This window comes from Dysidea avara, chromosome 14 (genome assembly GCF_963678975.1).
Source record: "Dysidea avara chromosome 14, odDysAvar1.4, whole genome shotgun sequence".
NCBI classification, from domain to species: domain Eukaryota; kingdom Metazoa; phylum Porifera; class Demospongiae; order Dictyoceratida; family Dysideidae; genus Dysidea; species Dysidea avara.
In genome coordinates this window covers 5,390,735-5,403,654 of record NC_089285.1, presented here as the reverse complement: position 1 = coordinate 5,403,654, position 12,920 = coordinate 5,390,735, and the positions used below count along the sequence as shown (strand labels likewise).

Sequence of the window (12,920 nt, the reverse complement as noted above, 5' to 3'; positions counted from 1 at the left end):
CGGCTCGACTGTGCATCAACAATACGTCACGTGCGCTAATATAATTTGAACTTCAAATGTGAATTGATTTGATTGGACAAAATCTCATGCACGTGATTTTGCTTGTTTGTTGACCTTTTCTCTTAGAACCGCTGTACGATAACACGGGGTCTGGACACGAATGTAAACCTCCATCAGCCCTACCTTGAGCCCTACCCAGTTACTAAGTGGAAAGGTAAACAGTTTATTAGTGTCACTTGAAAGAATGTTATCGATTTTATTTTAGAAGTTACTTCGCTTACTACTACTAGCTGAGACTGTGATCGAGTATCAGCCGGACCTCGGTGTCGGTTTGCCGAAGATGGACAAGGAGACACAAGAGCAATCTGAAGAAGCCGAGGATGATAGGTCCTCGCATTCATCAGGTGAATTGAGGTTCAAGTGTACGTACGCTATATTAATGAAAGAATTAGCCGGTATTTAGGATAGCAAAAGCGGTCAATGCCTAGAGGGATTTAGTGTTACCATAGATAATGTATGCGTTCCTAATGGATTGGAAACGTCCGTTAAATTATTTTCCTATCCTAGTTAATACGGTGCGCCAATACATTGGGAAATTTGTTGAGTGACTGTTTTGCTTTCTCTCGCTTGTTTGAAGGTTTGAAGGCATGGACATTCCTTTTACATTGTTTATTGTGTTGCGTTGTGTACTGAACAAGAACACAGCGTGTCTGTGGGCACTGGGAGAAATATTGTTTGCAACAGGTGACAATGGCAGGTACGCACCAGCTAATAATTCAGCAGCAGTGCTATTAGCCAACTTCTCGTCACCGCATTTATGCAATCAAAGAAATGTGTGATACATTGAAATAAAATTTATGCTACAGTACTGCTCAGCTTGAGCTAAACAGTAGCACAAAGTAGTGCCTGTTTTCTGACGTTTTATTGAAGCAGTGGAAGTATACAGTGAAGCAGTGAATATCTAGCTAGCCTACTACACTCTACCTGCTACAAGTGGTGTAAACAGCAGCAAAAAACAATGCTACACTTTCTGTTTCTTCAGGAAATTTGCACAACTGTTTTGAAACACCATATTTCACCTTTGAACCTGAATTTTCTTACGCTGTTGTTTACTACCTACCCAGTCCAGCCTCCAATAAGTGTGGGTGGCAACTAACCCAGCTGTAAACAACAAACACTAATTTGCTGGTTACAAGAACAGTGATAGCCCATGACGTCACTATGTAAATAATACAGGCGTTTCCAATCCATGTGACATACATTATCTGTGGTGTTACAGGTGTACTATCAAGTTCTTATCCCCTATTATGAGATCCCAGTTGTCGCTCCTTTATGCCTGTCAACGCACTAACAGTCCGGGTATATAAGGACCTTCAAGGGGGTGACACACAGGCACTCACTGTAGGTAGGTCTGCAACCGTGGTCTAAGTCAAAGGTCAAGGCCACCAAAATCGTGCCAATTCAACGGTCAAGGGTAAAAGCTTCCAACCCACAATCGAAAAGTGCTGAAATATCATCGCTAAGTCACCGGTCAAAGGTCGAAAAAGGCTCTTAGTCACAGGTCAAAGTAAAATTTCGGCCAGTCAAGACTTTGACTGCGGTTGCAGATCTACCTACAGTGCATACCTACGTGACACCCCCTTGACCTTATATGTTAGCAATTGGTTTGGCCAGACCACTTGTGCTTGCATAACTGGTCCAAGGGGACAACTTGTGCTAAAGAAAAAATGGTCTGGGCTGAACAAAAAAAGATCTGCATTTGCTACACAGTTATATTTATAATCATGGTACATATCAGAACCTTCACTTAATAACAGTTAATAGCTACAGCTACATAGTAGCTCTGACTTGTTGGTTTCAATTTTTTGTTGTGCTTACACTTGTAGCCAGGGGCAGCGGAGAAGGAGGGCTGTATCCCCTATCAAAAAGTTTAGCCCCTCAAAAATATTTGTGGCATTAGCAATAATTGTGCTGGTTGTATATATTACACCAAATATAGCTACCTGCAATTCCACTATAAAAACATTGAGATCAGTATACCCTAGTAGAGTGAGTAGTCACCCTAACACAACAGTCAAATAAATAATATTAATGGTAAGTACTAGAATCACTCTCAGGTTCAATTTCAATTTTCAAAATTTTCTGGTGGGATGAGAGGCATGCTTCCTACGCCCCCCCCCCCCCCCCAGGTTTGCATGTTTTGCATGCTAGTGTGCTTATACACCATCATCCCTGGAAAAGTCTACCTACCTCCAGTCCACCCTAAATAAAATTGCATCCTCCAGAATTGTCAAGTATTGCATGTAACAGCTTCTGCCCCACTTTATAAAGTAGTCCATGATTGTTAGGATGTAGCGATTTCCTGCTAAGCAATTGGCCCAATGAAATCTACTCCCAATTGGTACCAGGGAGACTTCACTGGGACTGGGTGCAATGTTGGAGCTATGTTTTTAGCTTTTTGTTTACATGTTGACAAATATCACATCACTGAACTATTTTTTTTGTATCTCTAACCACACCTTTCCATAAAATCTTTCTGTGATCCGTGCTAAGGTCTTCCTGTAGCCAACATGTCCTGATAGTTCTTCTATGTGGCATGCTTGAACAATTCTAAGTTGCTCTTTTCGATCTCAAACTTCCCGCACCTTATTATTTCCTTATTATCATCTCACCATCAGAAATGTAAATTTCTTATAAAATGCTTTTGATTAATAGTAATGCCATCCCTGTACTGGTTATTGGTAACATATTGATACACATCCTCTAGTAGTGAATTGTCATTATCACTATTCAACTCTCTGTTCAACGGTTGGTCCAATGAATCTCCGTCAGTGTGGTCCGAGGCATGGTCCATAATCCACCATCTTATACTCTCTTGCTACGGTTAATTACACTGATCACTATAACTAGTTTAGTTGACATCATGCATGAAGCGGAAGAGGAGCCAATACAACTAGCTACTAGCTAAACTTCTGGAGAATAGCTGATTTTCCTGTGGAGAAACAGCAGACTGTGTAAGATATATAATTACGTGAATATCATGTTTTAAACTTGAAAGGTTATACGTGGATACACTTAGTGACCATACTTAGCAATACCTCATGAAGTTTTAACCTGGACCATTTAATGGTAGGATCATTTTTATTGTCGCAATTGGTCCAGCTGGACTGTTCATGCACCCAGACACCACCACCTACATCCTCTACATATGTGGCTCAATATGACACCCTCCCCTGGTCCTCTTTGCACAGAGTGAGGATCTAAACACTCTAGCATTCGAATACCTTGTCATAATGGGATTCTGCTGTTTGTTTGGACTGAAGTTTAGATTTTGCCTTAAATAATACACTGATGTAAACTGAGATAAGGGTGTAACTAATTGCTGGACTGGACTAACGGACTGACCTATTTTTATTGTTTTGACACATGCTAAGGTTGGATTTATTGAGTGTTGCTAGCTAAGGGCCTTCAGGGGACCTTCCTTCAGCCTGTTGTGGAATAAGCGAAAACTTTCTTCTAAGGATCTCACTACTTATTATGATCTATAGCACTTATACACTCCTTACTATTGTGCTGCACGGAATATGATTGCAATGGTTATCCAAAACTCAACTTACCAATGATATTCGTGAATAAAATAAAGTGATGCAGACCATCTGAGACACAGTCCTAGGACAATCTGTCTTACCCAATTACTACACAACTCTGCCATCATGATAGTTCTTACATGTGCAAGCTGGCCTATGTACAGTAAAAACAGGTGTGTTAAAATAGCACATTTAGGTGTGCTAAAGTAATGTCTCCAGTTTTAGCACAGTGCACATGTGCTGTTTGGCCAAGTGTGCTGTTTTAGCAAATTTAGTGTTACACAAAAGTAAGATAAAAAGCACACACAGCGTAAACAGAGTTTTGTAAGTAACCAAGTTCCATCTTTCTCCTACTGTAGCTATGTTAGTATTGTTGCAGGTATGTTGATCACCTCAAAACTACAAAAAGATAGTGGTACAGAGTGTAGCTACTACATACAATTAAGTTTTGACTCCTCACCTGTTAAAAGTTCGGTGATAGACATAACACTTCATTGTAGCTGCCCAAAAATGATTTGCGCAAGGCTCCAAGTGTAGAAGAATTGATACAGGATATGATGCCAAACCTAACGAAGAATAATGAGAACAGTTGTCACAGCTCAAATCCTGAGAAAAATATTGAAATATAAACACAGATCTTATAGTATGAATTTGATCACACCTGGCATCTTTGTTAACGACAAGTTTTGTGACATTGTCTTGAGTGGTAGTCTGGCTTGTTTATTCCTTACAAACACCGTACACAGGGTACAGCATATTGCAGTTGTAATGAGGACTCACTTGATGCTAGGGCACTAGTTGAGCCTGCCTGAGTGTGCATTTTGATAGAGTGGTACATTCATACAGTATGATATATGAGGAAATCGTCACTGCTCAATATCTGAAAAACAATATTGTAAAGATAGGTTACAGTTTGAATATTCATCACACCTGGTGTCTATGTTAATGGCAATGCCGTGTGATGCTGCCTTAGCCATAAGTAATGATCTGGCTGTTTAGGTCCCTACAAACACAGAGTGGTTAAAGTATTGCTGTATTTACAGTGTACTCACTTGATTTTTACACTGTCTGAGTGTTTAACTGTTGACAGAGAAACATGTAGACCATATAAACATTGCGAGTCACTTTGATATATTTTGAAGAGCATCAACTGTCAACAATCTCATCCACTAAATTCACGACAAAAATTGGATAATTGCATTAAACTACAATCATTTGTATACAACGTTGCATATATTATGGCATCAGAACTGCATTCACAAACAGCCATAACAACATGTTATTATTTATAACCCTATAGATAAGGATAGCCTGGTGGCAGACGCCGAACTAAAATGCACTGCAATTATACCTGTGAAACATACGGTGTACATTATATAGTTATACAACGGCCACGAGTGCTCTGCCTGATATAAACGCACGAGCCTGAGGGCCGTCAGGCCCGAAGGCAAGTGCGTTTATACAGGCAGAGCACGAGTGCACGTTGTATAACTGTTATGTACCACTCACCTAATAGGTGGGGAGAGTCTCTCAATACAACTGTAACACTTATAAAGGCCAGGTTTCTAACATCGATTGTGGGTAACCAAGCCAGACGTTGCGATGACGTTCCCCCTGCAGTACTGCAGCCACCTGAGATATTGAAAGCTAGTACGCTATGAGTTATATCACTAACCTGCATTCGCTGTTCGACTCTCATCATGTAGTGCTCAGTATACCAGCGTGCCATATAGACTAAGCACCAGACTAATCACCATAATGATTCTCTCGAGCGAAAAAAAACAGCTAAATAGACGGTTTAAGTAAACAAAACCTAACTACTAAACGATACTAGTCTAATTCTTACTATTCACACTGGCTACTTAATGAATACCCTAGTTCATGACGAACACAATAGCACAAGTCCCATCTCCGTAGCTTGTTGCACTGGTAACTTATCAAAGATTAAACGAGTGCCTGCATTTTATTTTCCGTATAGCCACTGTACAAATAAATTCTTCTCACTGTCTACTGTTATAATAATATAATTCCAAAAGCATTCACCAGATAAGGTTGAAACTTTAACAGCCCATTGGTTTTTTCCTCTCAACAACAAAGGAATCATAAAATGAAGTGTGAGAAAAATGCAAACTAGCCAGGTTTTCGTTCCCAATTGAACATACAGGTATAGACAGGCCACACACAACACGACGCACGCACACACACACACACACACACACACACATAGAGTCTCCAATCTTGTGATGTCATTTAGGATAAGGCACTGTAATGCAATAGTATTACTTCACATTACATACATTGCTCTGTAGGGTCAACCATGTGAAAATTTATGGAATTAAATATGCAAATGGAGACGTAATTAGAGCCAAAGGCACCATACGAATTGGTGAACTAGACCCATTTTTCTATTGTTGTATTAGAGATATATATGTATATGGAGATGAGAAGATTTTTAATGTAGAGGCACTAAATATTCTATAGTACAATGAGTGTATTCTTATACTTCCTGTGGTAATAAAAATTGCAGTACTTACTAGAGTAGTAATTCTTGCTAGCATATTAAGAGCATACAGTATTTAAGGTGGCGATAAGGCAGTAACGTGCATAGAGAAGTCATAGTAAATACATATTATGTACACATACATTACGCACACTCTGTATTAACAAGACCACTTCATAAGTTGTGACTTGTGTCCACTTCTCTCTGGACTAAGATCAGAATCTGAATCACGTCGAAGTCCTTTGTCTTGTGGTCCAGTCTGTTGATCTACGTTTTGTTTGCTACCAACACAAAACATGTAACATTGTAATAATACATATCCATACATTATATTTACGTATGTAAATCACTCTAATAGTACATACAACTAACTTTAACATCACACACACACACACACACACAATGACCCCAACTTTGATCATGATATAGCTTTTGTTATGATATAATTATCACGATATACAATATATTGTACCATTACTAGTGTACTCTGACAGTGTAACAGCATACAGTAAACTAGTTCATTATGAATGTAAATCAGTGCAAGGACCACCAGAGGGTTGTTTTGAGTTGGAGGATGCTTTCCAAGGTGGTTTTTAGGTACTGTATGTGTTCCATTAGGATTTTTGCAAACAAGTTGATGTTGTACTACTAAAAAGCCAGGCGCCACTGTGCAGCTATACCTGGATTCAATCACTAATGCATAAATACATTTATCATAGATAATATACTATGGAGTTATGAATATTAATTACTGTATTTTGTAATTCATGAATTACTTGTAATTCCCGAAACACGTTGCTATGCACTGCTAAGGATGCATATTTTTAACAAACCTCTTTCTGCTATTATGGTACATGATATAATAAAAAGTAAATAACAAGTGCATTGTGCATAGGATACCACTAGAAAAACAACAAATTTATGCACAAGACTACAAGGCCTTGGGTTTCACATTAACTGGGATGTTGAAAAGAAGACACAGACATATGCTGGTAAGTCCACACATGTTACCCTATATAATTCCCATCACAAAGCATTGGTGATCAGGGTAAACAATCAATTGTTGGCCTTGCAGTATGCCAACCTATGGGGATTTCATTTGGAGCAAGATATACACAAACTTTTTATACCCAACAATAAACAATTTAAAATAACCATAGTGGTATATAACGTACCATCTTCCAATGCAGTGGCACTCCTCAGCAGCATCAGGTTAAAGGCAGTAGCGTAAGGCATCAGTCATATATTGTCAGTCGACTTCGTTTTAACACTGTCCACTTGATAACTTTGGTACATCAATTATTGAGTTATTTTGCTTGGCATTCCCACACAATTCAAAATTAAATCTTGTCAATAGTACAAAACAGTCTACCACTACTAATTGTAATTCCACCAAAATTTCAAGAAAGTATGTGTGATATTCAAAATACGCTCAAATCAATTTCTAATGAAGCAAACACTTGATATTTTAAACTTTATGTATATGTTAAAGTATAGCCGCGAGTGCTATATGAAAAATAAAGTACGAGGCGCGCGGCCGAGTACTTTATTTTTCATATAGCACGAGCAAGGCTGTGCTTTAAATGATTTATGGAACTTTCTAGTCGTGTAGCTTCACCATACACTAGGACTTGTAATTAACAAGCGTTGCACGAACTATTAGCAGCCTGAACGCACACAAACTAGTTTAACAAAGTAACTCATGCGTATTTCACCATAGTTTGGCATAGTAGACGTTCATCACGTATTTTGGCAGGTTTTGCTCACAACCCACAATCGATTCTATTGTGAGTCACATGGTGAAGTATGTCCGTGATATCTCCAGGACTTGTCCGTTTACATTAACAAACGTAACAGCAACGTTACCTTCTCCCACCCATCATCGAAGCATTTAGGCATGTCTATAAAAGCAATCCAGTAGTGGAACTCGTATTGGCTGGGGTGATTGATCACTCAGCGCGGCAAGGCTATCAGCCTTCGCCGGCTTGGGTGATTAATCGTACTGGCGCGAGCCCCGTAGGCTATTAGCCTACACTAAGGCACGTGGGCAACTGTGCTTTATTGCCCACAAAGAGTGCTTTATTGCACCGCAAAGAGTGCTTTATTCGTTCAATAAAGCACTCTGCGGTGCAATAAAGCACTCTTTGTGGTCGATGAAGTAGTTGGCCAGCTGAGAGTGTACTTTATGAAATTTAAAGTACACTTTTTCCTTTGATCTCACCCACGCAAAGTTCTATAAAATAAATTAAACAGGACCCATTAGAGATACTACAAAAGGTCAGCACAGTAATCCTGGTGCTACTGAGAAGAGCTGTAGCTACTTTGTTTCCTGCCGAACCAATGATGTATGCTCTTTATCCACAAATAACAACCAACATCTATCCACTGTGAATGGATCCACTATGCTATGGCTTGCTCCCGAGCAGTGTAACACATCTTCAACCCTTGACAACATGTCACAAACCTTCAAACTACTAAAATCCAAGTGTACGTGAGTCATTGGTGCTTGAAAGTTGTGTAACTTGAATTACAAACACTCTTCCAGCTTACGATTGCTTATGTAGTCAATTCTCCTGTTGTTTAGGTAGCCTTATAAGACTGTGCTATGCTTCACCTTGCTTTGTGAACTATTTCCTTCTAGGTAGCTCTATTGTTCATCACTTCCAATTTACTACAGCAGGTTTTCCGTCTTCTTTGTCTGCAGAAATTATTCATAACGGCTGTCACTGTACAGCCACTAATCTAGCACTACCTCACACAATAGCCAGGACACGAATTTCAATTCCTTTCAGTTGTGACTTCCTTGTAACAGACGTTTATTACTCTAAACAACATTATTCCATCCGGAAGGGTGATTGTGCCAGTACCGCCAATGACTAGAGTCTTTTAAATAACTGCAGTTTGTCCCTTAACGTGGTGTATGCTATAATATAAGAAACAACACAGATAAAATTCAGTATGCTACAAATACCATTTTCATGCCAAGAATAACAGACTAGCATACACAAACTAATTCTAACAAACCTCCAGGGCTTCATCTAGGAAATGACTCAGGGGGTGGCAAAATATAGTCCTCTGCCCCCCCCCCCCCCCAACCCAAATGAAATCCTGTAGGTTCGTCATTTACCAACAGTCCAATGTGATTGACAACAATGCGTGTTTGAATCCAGATTCTATGATGATAATAGATGTTGAGTTGGCCAATAATATATGTCAGTCAATAATTGATTGCTTACGCTACATTTTATGCGGAACAATTTGATTAAAAGTTGCTAATTATTGTTGGAGGTTCGTTTACATTTTAACTTACCAGAGGAGGGCTGACACGATCTAAGCACCACCAAAGTTAATTGCATAACTTTAAATCACTTAAGCAATGTGTAACATATTATACTATTGTACAATAATACTTACTTGGACATATTATATACTGGTACTTCTTAATTAGAACCAGGCTTTTTATTTAGAACTGTGTGTATGTTAAAAGTCATGTGACAATATAGTTGTTGCCAGCTGTGTAGTGTCTCTAAGTCTGTCCTTGTAGTTTCCCATCCACCTGGGCTGTTACAAATGTCTAAACCAAAGATGCATGATTATAAGGCTCACTGGAGACATTTAGAGTCTGCTTCAGCCATGATCCTCTCCCTGGCGAATGCTGTCGCTCCATTTCGTCAAGATAGTTTTAGATCACGTGATTGAGTCTCCTATGGATAAACTGTGTATATTGACATCAAACTACTGGGGTTGAATGGGGTTGATGATTACACCGCTGGATTTAGTGGAATGGAAGCTTTCGATTGGCACCTAGTTTTAAACAGAAATAGTTTCTCTATACAAACTCTATGGCTCACATGGAAGTGTTGGCCCTCCTCTGTTTTCTTACCATACATTTGATAGTCTAAGTTGATGTGGTCTGGCAGTCAAATAACATTGCATTGGTTACTCAATATATTACGCTTAACTTAAGGGCACTCAATATAAAATTTCTGACAAAATTTGTGTTAGGTGATCATCAGGTATCTGGATTCAAATGTTGCAAAAGAGTACATGACTTTGAGCAGATTCCAAAGCATACAATAGACATGAATGCTGCTCTGGGGGGGGGGGGGGGGGGGGGGGTCTGGGTGCTCTTTATTTCCAATTTTGCATTTTTTATGTCTAGTTTCACTATAAGATTATAGCAGCATTTCAAGTTATTTTCTGTTTATATAGCACAACCATACACTGCAGTTGTAGCACACTGCAATTTCATGCTAACTTGATAACATACAGACACATGAGCTGATACCCTTAAAGAACTGTTTTTACATGGCATGCACAGTATGCAAGTATTATATACTAGGGCTGAGCGATAGTGAATTTTTCACTGCTCGAACGATATTAAGACACTGCAGTACACAATAGATGATAGTAAAACGATAGTGATAATTTACCCAATACCTATTTATCGCCTTCAAAGAGATTTGTAAGAAGGAATGTACCCATGCATGTTTTCTTGCACAAGATATTAAACAGCCTTTTTAGGCTGATTCTGGTTCCAACAGTTTTTACTTTATAAAGTATTTTGCAGTTATTTCTGTGTAATTTTACTTGTTAATTACTGTCCGATAGTAAATTTTCAAACGATATATCGATATCGATAGTGATACTATCTCGATATTCCGACACGTACATACTATCCTCCAGCCCTTTTATATACTCAGAAAATAATGGAAGAAGACAAAATCAGTGGTGCAGCCACACTGGAGTAAACCAGGGAATTGTACTGGCATCAGGGTTGTCTGCCATACTATCATTTCTTCAAAGTTAAGCCAGCCTCATGCGAGCTGTGCATCAAAACACTTTATTCATGTTTTCACAGTAAATATATCATTTCTTTTATACTTATAACTCACAAATCAACATGTTTGTCTGGGTGTCGAAGCGCAAATGGTAAGAGGTTTTCCCTAGGGGTTTTGGTTTTGTCACATATCAGGGGCGTAGCCAGTGGGGGTTTGGACGAAACCCCCTTTTTCAGTAGCAGATTTTTTTAATAACAATATATACCAAACGTTCAGCCTTGGAGCACTCCAGGTATAGATGCACACTGTCTCAGACCTGCATTAATGAGTCATACCAATGATGAATCATCAATGATATGAATGCTGGTGTATCACATGATTAATCACATACGTGATACCTGGTGTCGGTAAACTGAAGTGAACGCGAATTTAGATGAGGCTGTTTCAGCTGCAATAAATTTCAGTGGTCGTGTTATACACATGTCAGGTTAGCATAAAATGTTGAATACTTCATATATATTTACATTGTATGCTTGTTTTTATGGCCATGAGGAGGGCACGTGATATGTCCAATAAATTGGAGTACAAGATGTTGCCTGTTGACAGGAGACCAAGAATAATGTTTGCCTTCCGAAGATCAACAAGTGGGTTGCCGGGGTGTGGAGAAAAAGTGGTGAGTTCCTGAGGAGATTGAAGCTATGATGCTGTCCGGAAGTGAAATTACTAATATTACAGTAGGTTTATAGTGTATAAAAACATCAGTGTATAGGTTTCAGCTAGTTTAGTAGTACACACAGAGGCCATTTTAATGTTACTGCCTAAGGGCAAATTTTGTGTATGCAATGCTGTATGCATCTAAAAACTGGCTGTGGGTCAGTACTCCACTTCTAATTCGAACCTTCCTCTAGAGAACCCTGGCTACGCCCGTCACATGTAAGGCATTAAATAGAAGTTTAATTATTAGAGATTGCGAGACTCAACTGGCCATGGCAAGGTGATTTCAAACCAGGTTGGGCTAGTGCCAGTCAACAAGCAAGCCAAAGTGTCATACATATGTATCAGTGTGTTTGGAGTTGTTTACTTTCATAGCATAGAAAGGAGCAGACACGCAGCCTGAAAAAGGCACGGAAACCTAAAATAAAAACTGCATACTTTGTGCTTAAGAGACAGCTATAATGGCATGGAGCATTATAATTTGTGAACACGTTGCTTGGTTTATTCTACTTGCAGATTGCAATTGCCATCGCATGATAATGTAGTGCCCAGGGCTTTAAGAAGTTTTAGGGCTGTAAGGAAGTGGGTGTTCCACACTGAGGTATTGCATAGAATAGCCATCAACAAAGTAGTTAAACAATTCCTGCATACAGATAGCTAAGGATAGATTCATGCATAAGCTTGTAGGAACAGCCAGTCACTGCCCCATCATGGCAAAATCTCTGCCACACAACTGAACGGAATATTGCAATATATAAGCACATGCGGGCAGTGCATTTTAGTGCTGACGGTAAACAGGTGCAGTGGTGGACAGGAACCATAATTTTTTACTCTATATATGGCTGCCTGGACCTTATCCGCATTGATGTTACAACTTAAAAATAGCATCGATAGTGTGGGGACTTTGTAGAGGGGGCTATTGGGAGAAATGATATTTCACTGTTATATGTTCCAGCATGGATGAAGATGACGCATAGATATTTACTTACAATACAAATGCCCACTATTTTGCATCCATATCAGAACTTATAATTATGTATGCTTTCTTTACTAGACGGGTTTATTTTGCATCACAACAACACTCTTATTAGTCTTTTATCTTCATTATCTAATAGCCTTCAAGTTGTGAAAACCGCAAACAAGGCTCAGTCTTGTTGATTTGTGATGAAGTCCCACACCAACAAATTATGACATCATTTATTTTGTCAGTATCCATAGCACAAAGGCAAAAAGATGTTATTTGTTAATTGCCGCATACTGCTACACTGTTTTATTGATACTGGGAGGCCTGAAATTGCTACCAACATGCAGTTCTTTAAACTGGCAGATTGCGCTCCA

The 12,920-nt window shown here is 39.1% G+C and overlaps 2 long non-coding RNA genes across 2 annotated transcripts; one reads left to right on the top strand and one right to left on the bottom strand.

The window, feature by feature from the left end:
* The first annotated feature begins 87 nt into the window (after positions 1-87).
* LOC136244400 (uncharacterized) lies at positions 88-6,900 on the top strand. The gene is made up of 3 exons (XR_010695227.1): positions 88-214; positions 266-404; positions 6,706-6,900. It is a non-coding gene; the product is annotated as an uncharacterized lncRNA (long non-coding RNA).
* Positions 4,074-4,486, bottom strand: LOC136244924 (uncharacterized). The gene is made up of 3 exons (XR_010695654.1): positions 4,368-4,486; positions 4,249-4,313; positions 4,074-4,193 (listed from the first exon to the last, which is right to left on the bottom strand). It is a non-coding gene; the product is annotated as an uncharacterized lncRNA (long non-coding RNA).
* Positions 6,901-12,920: the final 6,020 nt, after the last annotated feature.